We start from the raw sequence: 25,380 nt of genomic DNA, 5'->3' as shown, positions 1-25,380 counted from the left end.
AAGATGAGATTATAGCAAAATAAACTTACTAAAAAACCACTTGACATAAGAACTTGATCTTGGATTCCCAGTCTCCAGAACTGTGAGAACTAATGCCACCCAGTCCATGGCACTTTATTATAGCAGCACAAACTAAGTGCTATAGAAACATAATGGAAAGTCAGTAATCTTGTTGGGGACAGGGGCTGGAGGAAGGCTTCACAAAGGAAGTAACATGTGATCAGGACTTAAAATGACAAACAGGTTCCCAAGTTGACTGGGAGGTTTCCAGGCAAAGAAAGCCTGAGACCAGGTAAAGGCATGAACATACAGAGTTCAGGGATGTCCTAGCTGTCTGGAGTAGGGAGTGTAAATAACATGTTGGGGAGGGGTTAGAATGAGGCTGAAAAGCTAGGCTGGGGCCAGGTTGGTAAGAAAAGGAAACAGAAAATTCTGCAGCTTGAGGGGAAAGTTTAAGAAAGGGGAAAGGCTGACTTGGGTTTTGTTTTGGATGGAGAAGGATGAAACATTTTGTAGGTGAGGAAAAGCCAGTATAAGTATATGCATTCACATATATTACCTCAGTTGATTCTCACAACAAAACCATGAGGCTAAGCAAGGCAGGTACAATTCTATTTTACAGTCTCAGATGAATTAAGTAACTTACTACCAGGACAAACTATTAAGGAGCATAGACTGCCCAGCTTTTTCCAGGGCAATTTCTAAAATACCATGAAGTCTCTTTGATCACACTCAAAAACATTCCAAAACAGTGAAAGGCCATAGTGTGAGGAGGTAGAATGAGCACAGGTCTTGGAGTCTGAATAACTGGACTTCTAAGCCAAACAAGTTAGCATTTCTGAGCCTCAGTTTCCTCATTTTCAAAACAGCTATAACACCACTTACTTGCAGAGGACTTGTGTGGCTCAAATGCAAATTTACATGTACGAAACCTGATACATGGCAGGCATTTAATAAATGCTGTCTTACTCCCCTCTTCTATCAAATCCAAACCTATATTCCATCTCATTCCTCAAACCTCAGCCAAGCAGCAATAAAGTTAAATTGGGTGCACCCACCCTTAACTGCACTGTATGAAAATCACTTACTCCACTACTATTATTTACACCTCATAATTTTTTTTTTTAATGGACAACCAAAGACTCACACTCTGAAACCTTTACCTTTTAAAAGGAAAAAGAAATATGGAGTCCACAGGCTAGAAAACTCTCAGTTGATAACATACAGGTTAACTAAATCTCAGAGAAAATAAGGTTACTTAAATGATGGTCATATACCCCATTTATTATCCTGAACACTAATCATTTGCATTGAGGGAAAGACGCACTGACTTGGGTAAACTAATTTTCCCAGGGGGAAGGGGAGGAGAAGGGATTGACATCATCAAAAAGATCCTTTCATAAAAGGACACTCTCTGCAGAACACTCTCAACTTCTGCCACCTACAGAACCCTGAGCCTTGGGCAAGAAAATTAGAATCCTTTCCCCTTTTCAGACTTTCCATGTCCCCTATATACACACTGGCAAGTGTTGCAGACTCCACTGGACCTCCCAGGGCTGGTGCTGAAACCAACACAGGGGCAGCAGGGCTAAGCTGATCAAAATAGTCTACAGGAAGTAGTAGCAACTTCATTTTTTATATAAAGACAGGTTACAGACAGCAAGGCTCTGGGGAGAGAACACAGCACTGTGTCAATAAAGCAGCACTGGGCTGGGAAGGATGGCTAAGGTCTAGTTCTGGCCCTGCTCTTAGTTGGCTGGGTGACACTGAGGCAAGTGGCAAGTGGCAAAGAGGCAAGTCCCTTTCCCTCTCTGGGCCCTAGTTTTCCCACCCAATAAAACGAAGCAGTGGAACTAGAGCCTCCTCGCTATTCAGTGTGGTCAATGGACAAGCAACATTAGCATCACCTGGAAATTTGTTAGCAATTTAAAACCTCAGGGCCCAAACTAGACCTATCAAATAAAAATCTGCAAATTAACAATGTCCCCAGGTGATTTCTATGCACGTTAAGATTTAAGCCCCGCTGTTCTAGGGTCCCTTCTACCTCTGATCTTCTACGATTCTAAGTGGGCCGTAGCAGAGGGTGGTGAGAAAGCCAAAGCTGAAGGGGGTTGCAGGTGGGAACAGAAAAGAGCCAGTGAAGATAAAGGGTTAACAATAGAGTGAGGACACATGTGTCCATCCTCCCTTCATGTCCTTCAACCTGTAGCTCAAAAGACATCCTGCAAGGAGCATTCTATGACTTAAATATGTCTGATCCCTCTACACTTGTAGATGAAATTAATCTTGCACACTTTCACTTGTGAAATGACGTTTTGTAAAAGTACTCTGATTCAGGCACGTGTACTAATTGCTCCATCTAAAAGCTGGGACCCAGTCTTGTTTGCTTTGCCATCTCACTCCTTAACAAACACTCCCCCTGCCCAACCTTGTACAGGGCTCACTCCACAGGCTGCTGATCGACGGGAGATTGAAAAGTTTCCTTACAGGAACACCGCGCATCCCAGTAACAGAATTCAGCAAGGGGCTGGAGTGATGCCCAAGGACCCACTGGTAGGCGACAGAGCCGGACACTGGAGCCAGCAGTACTTGCCCAAAGGCGCCTACCTCACACCGAGATTGAGGACAGACAGCAAAGACCATGGACGCACCCCTGGACCAGGAGAGGCCAGGGAAATGAACTGAGCTCCTTACTATAGCGGCTCGAGTTCCTCTCAACCTGGCTCCTGCGCCCCTCCACCAGCCCAGTTGGGATTTTGAAAACTACAGTCGTCACTAAGTGCAGTGGTGATTGGCCAGCAGAGGACCAATCAGCGTGCACAGCTGCAACACGCGAAAGCCTAACAGGAAGGGGTGGAGCTGGGTAGTTTTAAAAAAAAAAAAAATCGAACTCTGTCACTGGGGACCTCGCAGTAGGGTGTTGTTTCTAGTATAATTGGTTGGACCAGGCTGGGCTGACACACAGGGAGTATCGGGTTTCTTTAAAGAAGGGTTTTTGGCCAGGAGCGGTGGCCTACTCCTGTACTCCCAGCTCTTTGGGAGAGCGAGTTGGGGCGGATCGCTTGAGCACAGGAGTTGGAGATGAGCCTGTGCAACATGGAAAAACCCCGTCTCTATGAAAGATAAAAAATTAGTAAGGGCGTAGTGGCGTGTGCCTATAGTCCCAGCCACTTGGAAGGCTGAGGTGGTAGGATCACTTGAGCCCGGGAGGCAGAGGTTGCAGTGAGCAATGATTGTGCCACTGCACTCCAGCCTGAGTGACAGACTAAGACCCTGTCTCAAAAAAATAAAATAAAATAAAATAAAATAAACGACGTGTTTTCATTTAAATAATCTTGCCAGAGGATGGGAAGAGCAGAGCAGGTGTATAATGCAGGCACAGGCCTATTAAAACATTAATATTAATAACCACTTATAGAGTCAAGCCTTAACTCCTGCAGGCTTCACAAATAGCCTTGTGAAGGAAGCAAGGCAGAAGTTACTGCCCCTATTTTATGAATGAGCACCCGAAGTGCAGAGAGCTAATAGTAGTTAAGTTAATTCAGCATGTGCTACCTGCTATAAAATTTTTTATTGCTTTAAATCCTGTCCAAAAACCAGATACTCGTATTATTGCCATTTTACACATGACAAAATTGTAGTTTGCTAATAGCTCAATGTCTCATTCATTTCATTCATACATTAGTTCAATTGTTTAACAAATATTTATTGATCACCTGCTTTGTGCCAGGAACTAGAATATATATATATTCTATATGTATGATCCCAGGCCCTCTTCTCTTTTTAATCTCCCTGGGTTATCTCATCCAGATACATGACTTTAAATATTATCTAAAAGCTGGCCCTAAACTCCACGTTCATGAATCCAAATTACTACTCCACATCTCCACTTGGATGTCTAATAGACAACTCAAATTCAATATGTTCACAATAGAACTCTGAATTGTCAAGCCCCTCCCCAAACCTGATCCTTTTCTCAGTATCCCCCATTTCAGAAATTGATACCACATCAAACCTGTTATTCAAGCCAGAAAGCTGGGTATCATCTATGATTCTAACTTTTTTCCATCACCTTTGTTGATTTGACCTCAAAATATATCTATATCCATCAACATCTCTCCATCTCCACTGCCACCTAGGCTCTCATTTGGCTCACTGTCAAGAGCCTCAAAGCTGTTTCTCCCATTTCCAAAATTTACCTTTCTCTGATACAAATATAACACAACAACAAGAGTGATCTTTTTAAAAAAAGAAAAATGGTATTGTGTCCCTCCCTTCTTCAGTAATTTCCCACAGAATTTAAAATAAAAATCCTAACTACCTACCCTGGTCTACAAGGTCCTGCCTACCTCATCAACCTCATTTCATAGACTGCATTTCCCATTCCCTGCTCTCCAACCATAATAGTCTTCTTTCAAATATTTGAACTTACCAAACTCTCTCTACCTGGTATTTTTGTACAAGATGTTCCCCCAGCCTGGAACATTCTTCCCTCTATTTTTAAAATTGCAAGTTTTTTCTCAAGGATCAAGTCTCAGCTTAAATGCCCCTCTTCAGAGAGGCCTTCCCTGCCCATGTTATTTAAAGGATTCTTCTCCCACTCCATTATACTCAGCCCCTTAACTTTTTAAAGAGTAATACTGCTATTTGTAATTTTTAATTTCTCAAGAATGCAAAGTTCATAAAGAGTAGGACCATACATGTTGTGCTCTATCTTCAGTAGTGAGCATTAGCAAAAGCTCACGTTTAGAAATTATTTACTATATGTTAGAAACTGTTCTAACATTCACAAAAATCCTATAAGGTATTAATATCCCCATTTGCTGATGAGAATCCTGAGACATGGAAAAGTTTAGTAACTTTCTCAAGATCACACAGCTAGTAAGTGATCAGATTGGAATTTAAACACAGGCCGTCTGATTCCAGAGAACAAACATAACCACCACCCCATATTTGCCTCCTTGATAGATAACTGAAAAATATTTGTTCACTAAGTAAATGAGTATCTTCTTGTAAAGGTCATCATTGTAGACAAGTATCTCACTGGGATGCACATAAAGGAAATGTAGCATTGACACAAGTCACCGTAAGTCTTTAGTCATGAGAGGAAAAGGTCTATCCACCAAAACAACAGCAACACAAAAATCACAAAACAAGCAATTTCATTTATGTTATTTTTTCCCAGCTTTTCACATCAACAACAAAAACTTATTGAGTAAAAGTTGTGATTTTTCCAAAAATTTTTAAACGTATTTTTCCCTTAGCTGGCATACCTGCAGTTGACGTAAACTTTTCTTTGGGTACCATCCTGAGAAGACACTGAGAAAAGAGAAGACAGCCCTTCGACTCCACAATTTGTCAATATTTCACTCGTCCCAGGTATACAACATTCTCATAAACTCTCCTTTCTCCTCCCTATACCTCTGTATTAAAGTGTAATAGAAAAGATCTATTATAATGTACCTTACTTTTACATGAAAATATATTACAGATGGATCCAAGATTTGAATTTAAAATGGAACCATGAAAATACCAGACAAACTATAAAAGAACATTTTTATAATTGTGCAGAAGGAAAAAAACTTTCAAAACAGGATGATAAATTGTTAGTAGCTAAAAATTTAAAAATTCATGTTTGGCACAACAAACAGCAAAGCAAGGTTAAAAAAAAAAACCTAACAACAAATGGGGAAAAAAAATTGACAATACAAATGACAAAAGAATACTTCCCAAAATGTAGAACAAGCTCTCTAGATTCCTCCTCTCTGGGTAGGGCATCTCTGAAAAAAAGGCAGCAGCCCCAGACATGGACTTATATATAAAACTCCCATCTCCCTGGGACAGAGCACCTGGGGGAAGTGGCAGCTGTGGGTACAGCTTCAGCAGACTTAAACGTTCCTGCCTGCTGGCTCTGAAGTGAGCAGCGGATCTCCCAGCACAGTGCTCAAGCTCTGATAAGGGACAGACTGCCTCTCAAATGGGTCCCCGACCCCCGTGCCCCCTGACTGGAAGACACCTCCCAGCAGGGGTCGACAGACACCTCATACAGGAGAGCTCTAGCTGGCATCTGGCGGTTGCCCCTCTGGGACAAAGCTTCCAGAGGAAGAAACAAGCAGCAATCTGCTTTTCTGCAGCCTCTGCTGGTGATACCCAAGCAAACAGGGTCTGGAGTGGACCTCCAGCAAACTCCAGCAGATCTGCAGCAGAAAGGCCTGACTGTTAGAAGGAAAACTAACAAACAGAAAGGAATAGTGTCAACATCAACAAAAAGGATGTCCACACAAAATCTCCATCCAAAGGTCACCAACATCAAAGACCAAAGGTAGATAAATCCACAAAGATGAGGAAAAACCAGTGCAAAAAGGCTGAAAATTTCAAACCCAGAATGTCTCTTCTCCTCCAAAGGATCACAGCTCCTTGCCAGCAAGGGAACAAACTGGATGGAGAATGAGTTTGATGATTTGACAGAAGTAGGCTTCAGAAGGTGGGTAATAACAAACTCCTCCGAGCTAAACAAACACGTTCTAACCCAATGCAAGGAAGCTAAGAACTTAGATAAAAGGTTACAGGAACTGCTAACTAGAATAACCAGTTTAGAGAAGAACATAAATTACCTGATGGAGCTGAAAAATACAGCACGAGAATTTCGTGAAGCATACACAAGTATCAATAGCCATATCGATCACGAGGAAGAAAGGATATTAGAGACTGAAGATCAACTTAATGAAATGAAGCGTGAAGACAAGATTAGAGAAAAAAGAAAGAAAAGGAACAAACAAAGCCTCCAGGAAATATGGGACTATGTGAAAAGACGAAACCTACGTTTGATTTGTGTACCTGAAAGTGACAGGGAGAATGGAACCAAGATGGAAAACACTCTTCAGGATATTATCCAAGAGAACTTCTGCAACCTAGCAAGAGAGGCCAACATTAAAATTCAGGAAATATAGAGAACACCACAAAGATACTCCTTAAGAAGAGCAACCCCAAGACACATAATCGTCAGATTCACCAAGGTTGAGATGAAGGAAAAAAATGTTAAGGGCAGCCAGAGAAAGGTCAGGTTACCCACAAAGAGAAGCCCATCAGACTAACAGCGGATCTCTCTGCAGAAACCCTATAGGCCAGAAGAGAGTGAGGGCCAATATTCAACATTCTTGAAGACAAGAATTTTCAGCCCAGAATTTCATGTACAGCCAAACTAAGCTTCATAAGTGAAGGAGAAATAAAATCCTTTACAGATAAGTAAATGCTAAGAGATTTTTGTCACCACCAGGCCTGCCTTACAAGAGCTCCTGAAGGAAGCACTAAATATGGAAAGGAAAAACCAGTACCAGCCACTGCAAAAATATACCAAATTGTAAAGAACATTGACACTATGAAGAAACTGCATCAACTAACAGGCAAAATAACCAGCTAGCATCATAATGACAGGATCAAATTCACACATAACAATATTAACCTTAAATGTAAATGGGCTAAATGCCCCAATTAAAAGACACAGATTGGCAAATTGGATAAAGAGTCAAGACCCATCAGTGTGCTGTATTCAGGAAACCCATCACACGTGCAAAGACACACATAGGCTCAAAACAAAGGGATGGAGGAATATTTACCAAGAAAATTAAATGCAAAAAAAAAAAGCAGGGGTTGCAAACCTAGTCTCTGATAAAACAGATTTTAAACTAACAAAGTTAAAAAAAGACAAAGAAGGGCATTACATAATGGTAAAGGGATCGATGCAACGAGCAAACTATCCTAAATATACAAGCATCCAATACAGGAGCACCCAGATTCATAAAGCAAGTTCTTAGAAACCTACAAAGAGACTTAGACTCCCACACAAGAATAGTGGGAGACTTTAACACCCCACTCTCAATATTAGGCAAATCAACGAGACAGAAAATTAACAAGGATATTCAGGATTTGAACTCAGCTCTGGACCAAGCAGACCTAATAGACATCTACAGAATTCTCCACCCCAAATCAACAGAATATACACTCTTCTCAGTACCACATCACACTTATTATAAAATCAACCACATAATTGGAAGTAAAACACTCCTCAGCAAATACAAAAGAACGGATATCATAACAAACAGTCTCTTAGACCACAGTGCAATCAAATTAGTACTCCAGATTAAGAAACTCACTCAAAACCACACAACCACATGGAAACTGAACACCCTGCTCCTGAATGACTACTGGGTAAATAACAAAATTAAAGCAGAAATAAATAAGTTCTTTGAAACCAATGAGAACAAAGACACAATGTACCAGAATCTCTGGGACATAGCTAAAGCAGTGTTTAGAGGGAAATTTATAGCACTAAAATGCCCACAGGAGAAAGCAGGAAATATCTAAAATCAACACCCTAACATCACAATTAAAAGAACAGAAAACCAAATACCGAATGTTCTCACTCATAGGTGGGAATTGAACAATGAGATCACTTGGACACAGGAAGGGGAACATCACACACCGGGTCCTATTGTGGGGAGGGGGAAGGGGGGAGGGATAGCATTAGGAGATATACCTAATGTAAATGACAAGTTAATGGGTGCAGCACACCAACATGGCTCATGTATACATATGTAACAAACCTGCATATTGTGCACATGTACCCTAGAACTTAAAGTATAATAAAAAAAATTAAAAGAAAAACAACAACAACAAAAAAGAACTACAGAAGCAAGAGCAAACAACTTCAAAAGCTAGCAGAAGACAAGAAATAACTAAGATCAGAGCAGAACTGAAGGAGATAGACACATGAAAACCCCTTCAAAAAATTGAAGAATACAGGAACTGGTTTTTTGAAAACATTAACAAAATAGATAAACCGCTAGCCAGACTAATAAAGAAGAAAAGAGAGAAGAACCAAACATACACAATAAAAAACAATAAAGGGGATATCACCACTGATCCCACAGAAGTAGAAACTACCGTCAGAGAATACTATAAACACCTCTATGCAAATAAACTAGAAAATCTAGAATAAATGGATACATTCCTGGACACATACACCCTCCCAAGACTAAACCAGGAAGAAATAAAATCTCTGAATTGACCAACAACAAGTTCTGAAATTGAGGCAGTAACTAATAGACAACCAACCAAAAAAAGCCTAGAACCAGACGGATTCACAGCTGAATTCTACCAGAGGTGCAAAGAGGAGCTGGTACCATTCCTTCTGAAACTATTCCAAACAATAGAAAAAGAGGTACTCCTCCATAACTCATTTTATGAGTTATCAGCATCATCCTGATAACAAAACCTGGCAGAGACAGAACAAGAAAAGAAAATTTCAGGCCAATATCCCTGATGAACATCGATGCAAAAATCTTCAATAAAATACTGGCAAACCAAATGCAGAAGCACATCAAAAAGCTCTTACAAGAGCTCCTGAAGGAAGCACTAAATATGGAAAGGAAAAACCAGTACCAGCCACTGCAAAAATATACCAAATTGTAAATGCTAATCAAAAAGTGTATCCACCACGATCAGGTCAGCTTCATCCCTGGGATACAAGGATGGTTCACCTCAACACAGGCAAATCAATAAACATAATCCATCACATAAACAGAACCAATGACAAAAACCACATGATTATGCAGAAAAGGTCTTCGATAGAATTTAACACAACTTCATGCTAAAAACTCTCAATAAACTAAGTATTGATGGAATGTATCTCAAAATAATAAGAGCTATTTATGACAAACCCACAGCCAATATCATACTGAATGGGCAAATGCTGAAAACATTCCCTTTGAAAACTGGCAAAAGACAAGGATGCCCTCTCTCACCACTCCTATTCAGCACAGTATTGGAAGTTCTGGCCGGGGCAATCAGGCAAGAGAAAGAAATAAAGGGTATTCAAATAGGAAGAGAGGAAATAAAATTGTCTCTGTTTGCAGATGACATGACTGTATCTTTAGAAAACCCCTATCGTCTCAGCCCAAAATCTCCTTATGCTGATAAGCAACTTCAGCAAAGTCTGAAGATACAGAATCAATGTACAAAAATCACAAGCATTCCTATACACCAATAAGAGACAAACAGAGCCAAACCATGAATGAGCTCCCATTCACAATGGCTACAAAGAGAATAAAATCCCTAGGAATACAACTTACAAGGGATTTGAAGGACCTCTTCAAGGAGAACTACAAACCACTGTTTAAGGAAATAAGAGAGGACACAAACAAATGGAAAAACATTCCATGCTCAAGGATAGGAAGAATCAATATCGTAAAAATGGCCATACTGCCCAAAGTAATTTATAGATTCAGTGCTATCCTCATCAAGCTACCATTGACTTTCTTCACAGAATTAGAAAAAACTACTTTAAATTTCATATGGACCCAAAAAAGAGCCCGGATAGCCAAGAGAATCCTAAGCAAAAAGAACGAAGCTGGAGGCATCATGCTACCTGACTTCAAACTATACTACAAGGCTACAGTAACCAAAACAGCATGGTACAGGTACCAAAACAGATATATCGACCAATAAAACAGAACAGAGTCCTCAGAAATAATGCCACACATCTACAACCATCTGATCTTTGACAAACCTGATGAAAACAAGCAATGAGGAAAGGATTCCCCATTTAATAACTGGTGTTGGGAAAACTGGCTAGCCATATGCAGAAAACTGAAACTGGACCCCGTCCTTACACCTTACACAAAAATTAACTCAAGATGGATTAAAGACTTAAACGTAAGACCTAAAACCATAAAAACCCTAGAAGAAAACCTAGGCAATACCATTCAGGATATAGCCATGGGCAAAGACTTCATGACTAAAACACCAAAAGCAATGGCAACAAAAGCCAAAATTGACAAATGGGATCTAATTAAACTAAAGAACTTCTGCACAGCAAAATAAACTATCATAAGAGTGAAAAGGCAACCTACAGAATGGGAGAAAATTTTTGCAATCTATCCATCTGACAAAGGGCTAATATCTAGAATCTGCAAAGAATTTAAACAAATTTACAAGAAAAAAACAACCCCATCAAAAAATGAGCAAAGGATATGAACAGACACTTCTCAAAAGAAGACATTTATGTGGCCAACAAACATATGAAAAAAAGCTCATCATCACTTGTCATTGGAGAAATGCAAATCAAAACCACAATGAGATACCATCTCATGCCAGTTAGAATGGCAATCATTAAAAAGTCAGGAAACAGATGCTGCAGAGGATGTGGAGAAATAGGAACACTTTTACACTTGGTGGGAGTATAAATTAGTTCAACCATTGTGGAAGACAGTATGGCAATTCCTCAAGGACCTAGAACCAGAAATACCATTTGATCCAACAATCCCATCACTGGGTATATACCCAAAGGATTATAAATCATTCTACTATAAAGACACATGCACATGTATGTTTATTGCAGCAGTATTCACAATAGCAAAGACTTGGAATCAAGCCAAATGCCCATCAATGATAGACTGGATAAAGAAAATGTGGCACATATAGTATACCATGGAATACTATACAGCCATAAAAACAGATGAGTTCATGTCTTTGCAGGGACATGGATGAAGCTGGAAATCATCATTCTAGGCAAACTAACACAGGAACAGAAAACCAAACACCACATGTTCTCACTCATAACTGGGAGTTGAAAAATGAGAACACATGGACACAGTGAGGGGAACATCACACACTGGGGCCAGTCAGGGGGTGGGGGCCTAGGGTAGGGATAGCATTAGGAGAAATACCTAATGTAGATGACCGGTTGATGGGTGCAGCAAACCACCATAGCACGTGTATACCTATGTAACAAGCCTGCACCATCTGCACATGTATCCTAGAACTTAAAGTATAAGAAAAAATGTACAATGAGAACTCTATGATCAATAAAATAGATGAACTTCCCATCAAAAAAGTTGGCAAGAAGATGAAAAATTAAAAAAGAAATACAAACAACCAATAACCATGAAAATATGTTCAATTTCACTAAAAACAAATGCAGATTAAAACAACAATAGATTATTTTTGTTTAGGACACTGACAAAGCTTTAATATATTGATAATAACTTCTGTTGGTGAGGGGGTGGGTAAACAGTCATTTGTATTCACTGTCAATGGAAATAAAAACTGCCATAAACTTTGGGAGGGTTATTTGAAAATATCTATTGGATTTCAAATGTTTGAACCCTTTTACCCAGAGATTCTACTTCCATTAATCTTTACCACAAAAATACTTAAGTCTCAGAAATAAGACTGAAAATTTCCCAAATCTGGGAGAGATATAAATCCAGACTGAAGATGCTAAGCAAATCCTAAACAGGATAAACCCAAAGTAATTAACACAACAAACACATCATAAAACTTCTGAAACTTAACAACACAGAAAAAAAAACTTTGAAGGCAGAAAGAGGGGAATGAAATATTTCTAATAGAAGTAAAAATTTCTGAGTAATAGTAGATTTCTTATTAGAAACTGTGCAGCCCAGAAGGAGGTGACACAATATTTTCCAAAAACTAAAAGGAAACAGCTCTAAACTCAGAATTCTATATCCAGGGAAAATATCCTTCAAGAGTAAAGGGAAAATCAAGACATTCTCAGATGAAGGAAAATTAAGAGAATTTGTTGCCAGTAAATCTACCCCAATAGAATAGAAAATTCACAAATTAAAAAAAAATAAAAGGTATAAAAGAAGGAATCTTAAAACATCAGGAAGAAAGAACAATAGAAAGAGCAAAGTATGGGTCAATTCAACAGACTTTCCTTCTGATCCTGAGTTTTCTCAAATATGTTTGACAGTTATGGCAAAAATTAGAACATTGTCTGATGTGGTTCTCAATGTAGGTACAGGAAATGTTAAAAACAGTAATATCAAAAAATAAAGGAGGATAAAGAGATACAAAGGAAGGAAATGTTTCTATACCTCTTGCAAACTGGGAAATGATAACTCCAGTAGAATCTGAAAATACACAAAAAATACACACGCGCGCACGCGCACGCACACACACACACACACACACACACACACACACACACAGTAATACCCAGAGCAACCATTATGAAAGCCATATGAAGAGAGGCACTCAAAACCACTACAGATGCATCCAAATGGAATTACAGTGGATGTTCATGTAACTGACTGGAAGGCAGAAAAATAAAATAAAATATAAAAATGAAAACTAGAAGGAATAACCAGAGAACAAAAAATAAAAATGGCAAACTTAAGGTATGACATATCAATAATCATATTAAATGTAAATAAATTAAGTAAAACAATTAAAAGACTGATACTGGCAAAGTGAATTTTAAAAAGCACACCCCAAGCTGGGCACAGTGGTTCATGCTTGTAATCCCAGCACTTTGGGTGGCCGAGGTGAGCAGATCATGAGGTCAGGAGATAGAGACCATCCTGGCTAACACCATGAAACCCCATCTCTACTAAAAATACAAAAAATTAGCTGGGCATGGTGGCCTGCCCCTGTATTCCCAGTTACTTGGGAGGCTGAGGCACGAGAAATGCTTGAACCTGGGAGGCGGAGGTTGCACTGAGCCAAGATTGCACCACTGCACTCCAGCCTGGGCGACAGAGTGAGACTCTGACACACGTACACACACACACACAAACACACACACACACAAAAGGCCTGGTGTGGTGGCTCACACCTGTAATCCCAGCACTTTGGGAGGCTGAGGCAGGTGGATCACAAGGTCAGGAATTCGAGACCAGCCTGACCAACATCAACAGGGTGAAACCCCGTCTCTACTGAAAATACAAAAATTAGCCAGACATGGTGGTGCGTGTCTGTATTCCCAGCTACTCAGGAGGCTGAGGCAGGAGAATCACTTGAACCCGGGAGATGGAGGTTGCAGTGAGCCGAGATCGCACCATTGTACTCCGGCCTGGGTGACAGAGGGAGACTCCATCTAAAAAAAAAAAAAAAAACCAGAGAAAAAAGAAAGAAAGAAAAGAAAAAAAAAAAAAAGCACACCCTAGTGACACGCTGTCAACAAGAAAACCCCCTTCAAATACAATGATATAAGCAGGTAGAAATTAAAAAGTGGAAAAAGATATATCATGCATACATTAATTTTAAACAAACAGGAGTGGCTATATTAATATCAGTTAAAGTAATATCAGAGCAAAGTAAATTAACAGGGTCAGGGAGAAACATTACATAATAATAAAAGGGTCAATCGACCAAGAAGATACAGCAATCTCAAACGTGTATGTACCAACCAACAGATCTGCAAAATACACGAAGCAAAGACTGACAGAACTGAAAGGAGAAATAGACAAATCCACATTTGCAGTTGGAGACTTCAACATCCCTATCTCAATAATTGATTTTTAAAAACCAGCTAGATAAAGAAATCATCAAGGGTATAGAAGAATTCAACCACAACAGCAACAAACAGAATCTAATTGACATTTATAGAACACTTCCCCGCTCTCAAGAAAAAACAAAATACACATTCATTTCCAGTGCCCATGGAACTTTCACCAAAATAGATGATACCCTCAATTGTAAAACAAATCTCAGCAAATAAAAAAGATTGAACTCATAACACAGTATGTTCTCTGACCATGATGGGATCAAACTAGAAATCAGTGACAAGAATAACAGAACAATCGGGCCAGGCGCCATGGCTCATGCCCGTAATCCCAGCAATTTGGGAGGCCGAGGCGGGTGGATCACGAGGTCAGGAGATCAAGACCATCCTGGCTAACACGGTGAAAACTCATCTTTACAAAAAGTACAAAACATTAGCCCGGCATGGTGGCGGACGCCTGTAGTCCCAGTTACTCGGGAGGCTGAGGCAGGAGAATGGCTTGAACCTAGGAGGCAGAGTTTGCAGTGAGCTGAGATCGTACCACTGCACTCCAGCCTGGGCAACAGAGCAAGTCTCCATCTCAAAATAAATAAATAAATAAATAAATAATAACAGAACAATCTCCAAACACTTGGAAATGAAACGACATACCTCATGGATCAAAGATGAAGTTTTAATCAAAATAAAAACAAAACACTGAACTAAATGAAAACGAAAATACAACACATCAAAATTTGTGGGTCAGGTATGGTGGCTCACACCTGTAATACCAGCAATTTGAGAGGCAAACATGGGGACAATCACATGAGGCCAGGAGTTCAAGACCACCCTGAGCAATATAGGGACATTCTGTCTCTATTTAAAATATATATATTCATTTTTAAATTACATATATGAAATATACATGTTGTATACATAAAAAATATATTATATATTATATTTCATTATATATTTTATTATACATAAAATATATCATATATTATATACTATCTACTATATGTAATACAATATATATTGTACATATACATACGGAGAGAGACCGATGATATATATAGAATGGATGATACCCATATATACATATATACAGGGGTCACAGCTAAAATATATACATATATATATGGGCCACAGCTAAATCTGAAAGGGAAATTTATAACACTATTTAATATTAGAAAAGAGGAAAAGTTTAAAAGTCAATACTCTAAGCACCCACCTCAATACTAGAAAAATAAGAGAAAAATAAATCCAATGCAAGCATAACTTAGGAAAAAATAATGATAAAAGCAGAAATCAATGACATTAAAAACAGAAAAACCAATAGTAAAAATCAATGAGACAAAGTCTGGTTCTTTGAAAAGATTAAAAACCTGGCAAACCTCTACCAAGATTGACAAAGAAAAAGAAGACACAAATTAGCAATATCAGAAGTGACATAGATTAATAAATTTTACAGATCTGCTATACAACAGAGTGCCTAAAGTTAACAGTATTGGGCGCTTCAAAATTTGTTAAGAGGGTAGATATCATGTTAAGTGTTTTTACCAAGAAAACACCCAACAACAACAACAACAAAGGAACACAAGGAAACTTTGGCTGATGTTGGATATGTCTACTACCTTGATTATGGTAATGGAATCATGAGTGTTTATATATGAACAAGCTTGTGAAATTGTACACATTAAATATATGCAGTTCTTTGTATTAATATATCAATAATACCTCAATAAAGGTTTTTTTAAAAGAAATAAAACAGGGGATTCTGCTACAGACCCTACTGACATAAAAAGGGTAAAGGAATACTTTAAACAACACTACACACATCAATTTGACAACTTAAAACAAATGGATAAATTCCTTCGAAAGCACACTGCCACAACACACCCAGTAGGAAATACATCATTTGAATAGCCCCAGTTTTAAATAAATTCAATTATTAATTTTAAAATTTCCCAAAAGAAAAATATCCAGGCCCAGATGATTTCACTGGAGAATTAAACAAAATATTTAAAGAAAAATTGATAGCAATTCTACATATGTCTCTTCCATAAAATAGAAAACGGAACAATTCTCAACTTCTTATATGAGAACACTTTTATAGTGTTGCCAAAAACATCCAAAGATAATACAAAACAGGAAAACTCCATGGCCAATATCCCTCGTGAACATAGAAACAAAATTCTTAGCAAGATATTAGCAAACAAATTTGAGCAACATATTAAAAGTATTATTTAACATATACCATGACCAAGTGGGATTTATCCCAGGGATGCAAGGCTAGTTTGAAAAATCAATCCATGTAATCCAACATAGACATTGTCTTGTACACTGAGAACTACAAAACATCATTAAGAGAAAGACCCCTAAATAAATGGAAAGATGTCCCATGTTCATTGATCAGCTTACTCAATATTAAGATGGCAATACTGCCCAGATTGATCTACAGATTCAAGACAATCCCTATCAAAATCTGTGTGGAACAGAGATAATATATTAGACCTAAGAATATCGTCATTTGAAAATCCTGCTTACAAAGGTTGGCCCTTGGCTAGCATCTGGGAACTTGGATTTGAAGAGGCATTTACTAATATATATGAACCTGTGCTACCCTTAGCAGGGTAAGTGAAAATGGGTAAAACACAGTAATTCGCTACCCTTAGCAGGGTAAGTGAAAATGGGTAAAACACAGTAATTCTCCTCAAGAAGTCCTGTTTTTGGAAAGATAAAGCTCACAATGAAACAAATACACCACAAGGCAGAATGTGATATGTGAATTATAAACTCACTAGGTGAATGTAAAACTGTTGAGAATTTCAGAAGACACGTATGATTGAGTCCACTCTTATTATCAACACCATCACTATTGTCATAATCATCTCAACATCACCAAAAGTTACTGAGTGTGTAAACACATGAGCCACTGCTAGGTTGTACAAAGAGACAGTTACTGCCTTCCTTGAACCTATACACATCTTCATGATGGAAATATTAAGGAAATGTATCAATAAATACGACATACACAAAAATGCAGTTTTTAGGATGGGGAGTGCTTCTGTCAAAAGAAATCACCAATTTCCCTTTTAATTGGAGGGATGCCTTCTCAAGACGCCTTTTGTACAGGGTGTTCTTCTACTGCATGGGAAAACGTTTTCCAACAGCTGCGACCTCCTAGTGGCCACATGAAGTCATTACCCCGATTCATCATCCTGACTTGAGAGCAAGAGGCACAGGAGGCTGGAGGGCAGTTGGTGAGATCATGGCTCACTGCAGCATCAACCTCCCATGCTGAAGCGATCCTCCCACCTCAGCCTCCTGAGTAACCGGTACTACAGGCACGTGCCACAACACCAAGCTACTTTTTTGTTTGTTTGTTTGGTAGAGACTGAGGTTTTGCTATGTTGCCCAGGCTGGTTTCAAACTCAAACTCCTGTCCTCAAGCAATCCTCCTGCCTCAGCCTCCCAAAGTGCTGGGATTACAAGTGTGAGCCACCGCACCCGGCTGTAATGTTTAAAACATGCATTCACTGATATACTGCGCGCAGGGCAGGATAAAGATTTTTTCACCAACTAATACTATAGTTAAGGTTTTTGTGTTTTGTTTTGTTTTGTTTTTTCTTTTGAGACACAGTCTTACTCTTTCACCCAGGCTGGAGTGCAGTGGTGCGATCTAGGCTCACTGTAGCCTTCGCCTCTGGGTTTCAAGTGATTCTCCTGCTTCAGCCTCCAGAGTAGCTGGGATTACAGGTGCCTGCCACCACACCCGGCTAATTTTTGTATTTTTAGTAGGGACGAGATATTGCCATGTTGGCCAGGCTTGTCTTGAATTCCTGAGCTCAAAACAATCCACCTGCCTTGGCCTCCCAAAGCTAGGATTACAGGTGTGAGCCACCATGTCAGGCCTCAGTACTCTTTAAAAGGTTATTTTGCCAGATGTTCCAGACAAGTTCGTTGGTTTGACAGGGAGGAAAAAAATCTGATTAAAGGCTACATTCCCTCAGTCAGTTTTCCACCCACATCTCCAGCTTGATACCTTATATTTCTATATTTATAATATATAATCAATATGTAAGGCAAAAAGCTCTTGTCACAGGTAACAAAACAAAATCTTCATCATTCCCTGCAGATAGTATATCAGTGAATGAAAGTTTTAAATATTACAGTCAGAATTTAAACACAAGCAGTCTGATTCCAGAAAACAAACATGACCAGTACCCCGTATCTGCCTCCTTGATAGATAACTGAAAAAATATCTGTTCGCTAAGTAAATGAGTATCTTCTTGTAAAGGTCATCATTGTAGACAGTATCCTACTGGGATGTACATAAGGGAAACGTAGCATTAACACAAGTCACCCTAAGTTTTTAGTCATGAGAGGAAAAGGTCTATCCACCAAAACAACAGCAACACAAAAATCACAAAACAAGCAATTTCATTCTATTTTTTTCTAGCTTTTCACATCAACAACAACAAAAAAACTTATTCAGTAAACGTTGTGATTTTTCCAAAATTTTTTAAACGTATTTTTCCCTTAGCTGGCATACCTCCAGTTGACTTAAACTTTTCTTTGGGTACCATTCTGAGAAGATACTGAGGAAAGAGAAGACAGCCCTTCGACTCCACAATTTGTCAATATTTCCCTCCTCCCAGGTATATAACATTCTCATAAAGTCTCCTTTCTTCTCCTCCCTATACCTCTGCATTAAAGCCTAAGAGAAAAGATCTGTTATTATCTACCTTACTTTTACATGAAAATAGATTACTTATGGATCCGAGATTTGAATATAAAAATGAAACCATGAAAATACCAGACAAGCTATAAAAGAATATTTCCATAATCTTGCAAAAGGAAGAAAAACTTTCAAAACAGGATGAGAAATTTTTCAGTAGCTAAAAATTTTTAAATTTCTGTTTGGCAAAAATCAATACTCTAAGCACCCACCTCACTACTAGAAAAAGAAGAGAAAAGTAAATCCAATGCAAGCATAAGGTAGGAAATAATAACAACAAAAGCAGAAATCAATGAAATTAAAAACAGAAAAACCAAGAGTAAAAATCAATGAAACAAAGTCTGGTTCTCTGAAAAGATCAAAAACCTAACAAACCTCTAGCAAGACTGACAAAGAAAAAGAAGACACAAATTAGCAATATCAGAAATGACACAGATGAATAAATTTTAGAGATCTGCTGCACAACACAGTGCCTATAGTTAACAATATAGTATTGGGCCAGGCTCAGTGGCTCATGCCTGTAATGCCAACATGCTGGGAGACCAAGGCGGGTGGATCACTTGAGGTCAGGAGTTTAAGACCAGCCCGGCCAACATGGTGAAACCCCATCTCTACTAAAAATACAAAAATTAGCCAGGCGTAGTGGCGGGCACCTGTAATCCCAGCTACTCAGGAGGCTGAGGCAGGAGAACCTCTTCACCCAGGAGGCAGAGGTTTTGCTGTGCTGCCCAGGCTGGTCTCAACCTCAGACTCCTGCCCTCAAGTAATACTCCCGACTCAGCCTCTCAAAGTACTGGAATTACAAGAGTGAGCCACCGTGCCCAGCTGTCACCAAGTAATACTATATTTAATTTTTTTTTTCTTTTGAGACAGTCTTGCTCTGTCGTCCTGACTGGAGTGCAGTGCCATGATCTCGGCTCACTACAACCTCCCCCTCCCAGGCTTAAGTGATCTTCCCACCTCAGCCTCCCGAGTAACTGGGACTACAGGCGTGCACCACAACACACTGCTAATTTTATTTTATTTCATTTATTTTTTGGTAGACACGGAAGTTTTGCTATGTTGCCCAGGCTTGTCTCAAACTCAAAGTCCTGCCCTCAAGCTATCTTCCCGCCTCAGCCTCCGAAGGTGCTGTGGTTACAGGAGTGAGCCGCTGCGCCCAGCTGTCACCAATAGTATATTTAATATTTTTTTTATTTACGTTTTGTTTTTGTTTTTGTTTTTTGAGATGGAGTCTCGCTCTGTCACCAAGCTGGAGTGCAGTGGCGCGATCTCGGCTTACTGCAACCTCTGCCTCCCTGACTCAAGTGATTCTCCTGCCTCGGCCTCCCAAGTAGCTACAGACACGTGCCACTATGCCCAGCTAATTTTTGTATTTTTAGTAGAAACGGGTTTTCACCATGTTGGCCAGGATGGTCTCGATCTTTTTCCCCTGTGATTCGCCTGCCTCAGCCTCCCAAAGTACTGGGACTACAGGAGTGAGCCACCTCGCCCGGCTATTTATTTATTTTTTTTTCTTTTGAGACAAGAGTCTCATTCTGTCGCCCAGGCTGGAGTGCAGAGGCATGATCTCGATTCACTGCAACCTCTGCCTCCTGGACTCAAGTGATTCTCCTGCCTCAGCCTCCCAAGTAGCTACAGACGCATGCCACCATGCCCAGTTAATTTTTGTATTTTTAATAGAGACGGGTTTCACCACGTTGGCCAGGATGGTCTCGATCTCTTAACCTCATGATCCGCCGGCCTCAGCCTCCCAAAGTGCTGGGACTACAGGCGTGAGCCACCGCGCCTGGCTATTTAATTTTTTTTTTTTCTTTTGAGACACGAGTCTCACTCTGTCGCCCAGGCTGGAGTGCAGTGGCGCCATCTTAGCTCACTGCAACCTTCACCTCCCAGTTCAAGCCATCCTCCTGCTGCAGCCACGGCGCCCAGCTATAATGTTTAAAACATTAATTCACTGATATACTCTCTGCAGGGCAGGATAAAGATTTTGTCACCAAGTAATAGCATATATATTTTTTTTCTTTTGAGACAGAGTCTTGCTCTGTCACCCAGGCTGGAGTGCAGTGGCGCCATCTTGGCTCACTGCAACCTTCACCTCCCAGTTCAAGCCATCCTCCTGCTGCAGCCACTGCGCCCAACGGTAATGTTTAAAACATTCATTCACTGATATACTATCTGCAGGGCAGGATAAAGATTTTGTCACCAAGTAATAGTATATTTAAGTTTTTTTTTTTTTCTTTTGAGACAGTCTTGCTCTGTCACCCAGGCTGGAGTACAGTGTCGCCATCTTGGCTCACTGCAACCCCCGCCTCCCAGTTACAAGCGATTCTTCCACCTCAGCCTCCCGAGTAGCTGGGACTAAAGGCGCGTGCCACCACGCCCAGCTAATTTTTGTCTTTTTAGTAGAGACGCGGTTTCGCCATAGTGACCAAGCTGGTCTCGAATTCCTGAGTTCAGGTGATCCGCCCGCCCCGGCCTCCCAAAGTGCTGAGATTACAGGCGCGAGCCACCACGGTCGGCCTGAAGTACTTTTTAAAGGTTATTTTGTCAGATGTTCCAGACAAGTTTATTGGTTTGACAGGGAGGAAATAAACTACTTAAAGGCTAGTTCCCTCAGCCAGTTTTCCTCCCACATCTCTAGCCTGACACAGGATATATTTCTATATTTATAATACATAATCAATATACAAGGCAAAAAGCTGTCGTCACGACTGACAATACACGCTGTACCTTTAACACGCCACAGATGGACTGGAACAAAAGCTTTTAGCAGAAAGTTCTCCACCAATCGGAAACTGAAAGAAAACAATACAAAAATAAGCCAATCAAAATGTAGATGAGGGACGGAGGGAGAGGGGACCAACCGCCTCAGCCCAACTGCCTCAGAGTAACGGAAAAGCTTCCACAGAAACGCACATCAGCATAACCGGTACAAGAGGCTGCCGGACTGACCCCACCATTCTCACCAGCAGGGGGAGATCACGAATCAGCGCTTTTTTTTTTTTTTTTTTTTTAAAGTCTGACTTGAAACCACCAGATGGGGCCAGAAGATCAGAGTAGGTACCTTTCTACTTTTCTTTTTCTCAGGGAATTTCTCTTCTATCTCCAGACCCTGAATGAAATAAAAGGCATATTAATCATCACACACACAGACACACGCCCCCCAACCCCCAAGACGATGGAAGTGGCCAGTGCGCCCAAGCACCCCACCAGTCACGTGGCCTCTGCGCGCGAGCTAGTCGTTTATAATTAAAGTGGTAGGCATTTCATAAGGCTGTGCGTGAATTAAATGAGATAATGCATGTAATACACAGTACCAGGTAAATTCTCAGCCCCGACTCCAAACCCGCAGAATGAGAAACCGAAGCCCTCCAGGTGATTCTGATGCACACTAAAGTGTGACAATTATTGCTCTGGGAAAGAAGCCTGCCCACTCAGATAGCTAACCAAATTTTTTGGTCATTTTTACAGCTCTCATGACGCTGTGATTTCCGAATTATGTTTCCTGCCCTAAAAATTCCAGAACCTTGTGTCTTGAGCCCACCTGTGTGCCCAGTATTGTGGTGGATGCGATGGAAAAGAGATAACCTTCTAGGCTTGTAATGTAAGTAATCTAGGAATAGGAAAAGGTAATTAACTCCACAAGGTCAGATTTAGTAAATGTCAGATGAATTATCCTGACAATAAGCAAATGTTCTAGGAAATCAGGGGAAGGAAATTTCATAATTATAAAGGGGAAAAGCCTGACCAGAAATAGCCACTGCCAAGCCAAGCCCACACCTCAAAATTAGCCATAAGTCATTTTCTACCACAAGGTTATGGAACAGAACTTTAGCTGCCTAATTAAGCCCCTGCCTATAAAAGAACCCCTAACATACCTAAGACTCCACTTATCTTTAGCAGTTGCCCCCTGAAATTTTTTTTTTTTTTTTTTTTTTTTTTTTTTTTTTTTTTTTGAGACGGAGTCTCGCTGTGTGTCTCCCAGGCTGGAGTGCAGTGGCGTGATCTCGGCTCACTGCAAGCTCCGCCTCCCGGGTTCACGCCATTCTCCTGCCTTAGCCTCCCAAGTAGCTGAGACTACAGGCGCCTGCCACCACGCCCGGCTAGTTTTTTGTATTTTTAGTAGAGACGGGGTTTCACCATGTTAGCCAGGATAGTCTCGATCTCCTGACCTCGTGATCCACCCGCCTCGGCCTCCCAAAGTGCTGGGATTACAGGCTTGAGCCACCGCGCCCGGCCCCCCCTGAAATTTTTTTATGATAATGTTTATAGCCTTTAAAAGTCCTTTATTTTCCCCCTCCACTCCTCCAATCACTCATAGGAAAGAACAAATATGTACAATGCAGACAAAACACAAATACTTGACAGAAGTAATTATACAGTACCATTGCCAAGATGTTCAAAATGACTAATTTTTCACTTTGGTTGCATGAAGCTGCTCTGAATGTCAGTGTGCACTCTCATGGCAGGAAAACAAATCAGGAGAAAAAGAAGTGGTGTTCCCAATTATATTGGTCCACAGTAAATGATGTCTGATAATCATTGGCATCACTGCCCATTTTCTAAATGATCATTGTGTCATCACATAAAAGGTAGGGTAAATCTGAGACTGGAAGATACCCAGCAAGACTACCAGACAGTGATTTCATGAAGGCTGATGGTTCACTTCATTCAATTTCCTTTTGCCATTATTCATGGTATTGTTATAAACACAGGTCCCATTTTTATTATCTTCATAGTTTTTTCTAGCCAAATGCAAACTGAGAGTGTATTTAAAGTGTTGATTTGCACAATTATTCACAAGTTTGTGTGAAAGAGAAGATGTTTGGGTAGAATAAACAAGGTTACAAAATAGATGATGATGCTTAGAAAAAAAAATGATGACCAAGGCTTTTGTGTTTAATATCTCTATATTTGGCTCTTAAAGGCAAACCTAAGTGCAGACTATTCACATGTATTCACACACTAATACAATATATTCCTTACTTTGACTGTTTGAACATCCCTTATCCCTCACCTGCCCTCCACCCCCTCTACTCAGTACAGACCAATTTGAGAGCCTCATGAAGAGAAAGAAGAGGCAGTAAATGTACTGTGACCTATGACTGAGCCAGGTCTGCCTTGATTCTTCCCTTACATTTTGCTCATTGGTTTCACATCCAAATGCTGCTCTTACCTGCTCCTGGTTAGCCTCCAGGATGACAGGATTCAGGTGCTCTGGGAGAGTGCTCTAATCATCCATAGTAGTTCTCTCTTTGTCATTTGGGGATTACTAAGACATTTTCTAGGCATGAATCATGGTTGTTCCTTTCTGGGCTGCGAGACACAGAATTTTTGTTTTTGTTTTGTTTTGTTTTTAATCTCTTAGAGATATGATTTCTTGTGTTTGGAGAATATGTAAACATTTTCTTCCTTTGCTTCATATTCCACAGGGATGAGCCAGACACAGGAGCTCCAACTTTGTCTTTAATCATCGAAAGTTGCCCCTTGACAAAAGGATGGTATAGGAAAAAGCAATAAACACCCTCTTCATGACCAAACTTTAGTCAGGCTTCTCTGAGCCCATTTCTCAACTAGGCCTCAACTTTGGCCTGTAAGAACTGCAACTTTCAGCACAATTTCATCCACCTGCCCCCAACACATACACACACTAAGAGACTTGAACAAACACTAGCATAGTTTCTATCAGCTCAAGGCCATTTCCCTAGGATGACAACCTCAGCCCCTTTAAAATGCCTTCCTGAGACTATTCAATGCTGCCAAAAGGCCATTTCCCTAGGATGACAATCCTAGCCCCCCTTAAAATGCCTTCCTGAGACAGTTCATTGCTGCCAAAAGAATTTACTGTTTGTTCAGACCAAAACCTGACTACAGCCCCTGACTCCCTTTCCTTACAGTGTGTACTTTAGAAAACTTGCAATTGTAAATTCTTTCTCTCTTCTTTTAAGATGTATCTTCTACAACCCAGGACTGTCTTTCTCAACAACCTGGAAGCCATCCCTTTGTAATGTAATGATCAAGAAAAACAAGGTCCATGTCTCCCTGTCTCTATGGGAAGGCAGGAGCTTAGCTTTCTTTTCTCTTCTTTTCTTTTTTTGATTTTACTCTGTTTATTTCATTTCTTTTTTTATAGTTCTTAATTTTGTTTTTCTTTATAAACCTGACATTGTGAACGTAGAGAACCTAACTTTAATAAGCACCCATTAGCAAACACAGATGCCTCAATACATTGACCAAGCTCACCCCCACTCAATGTCCTTCGGTACTTTTCCTTAGCACACCCTGCCTTTTGTTTCAGTGGAGTTGACATCTGTTCATCAGAAGTCTCTCTCCTCTACCGCAGTGGCCT

The 25,380-nt window shown here is 40.1% G+C and overlaps 1 protein-coding gene across 2 annotated transcripts in view; it reads right to left on the bottom strand.

The window, feature by feature from the left end:
• CCNB3 (cyclin B3) overlaps nt 1-21,911 on the bottom strand; it is an 87,669-nt gene extending 65,758 nt beyond the window's left edge. For both annotated transcript variants that reach the window (XM_050776834.1, XM_050776835.1), the window contains exon 1: nt 21,762-21,911. The gene's annotated coding sequence lies outside the window, so the exon portion shown is untranslated. The remainder of the gene's footprint in view (nt 1-21,761) is intronic.
• Between the last annotated feature and the right edge of the window lie 3,469 nt (nt 21,912-25,380).

Source organism: Macaca thibetana, chromosome X, assembly GCF_024542745.1.
Source record: "Macaca thibetana thibetana isolate TM-01 chromosome X, ASM2454274v1, whole genome shotgun sequence".
Classification (NCBI taxonomy): Eukaryota; Metazoa; Chordata; class Mammalia; order Primates; family Cercopithecidae; genus Macaca; species Macaca thibetana.
Note: the sequence above shows the minus strand (reverse complement) of the source record. Positions and strands in the feature narration are given on the sequence as shown.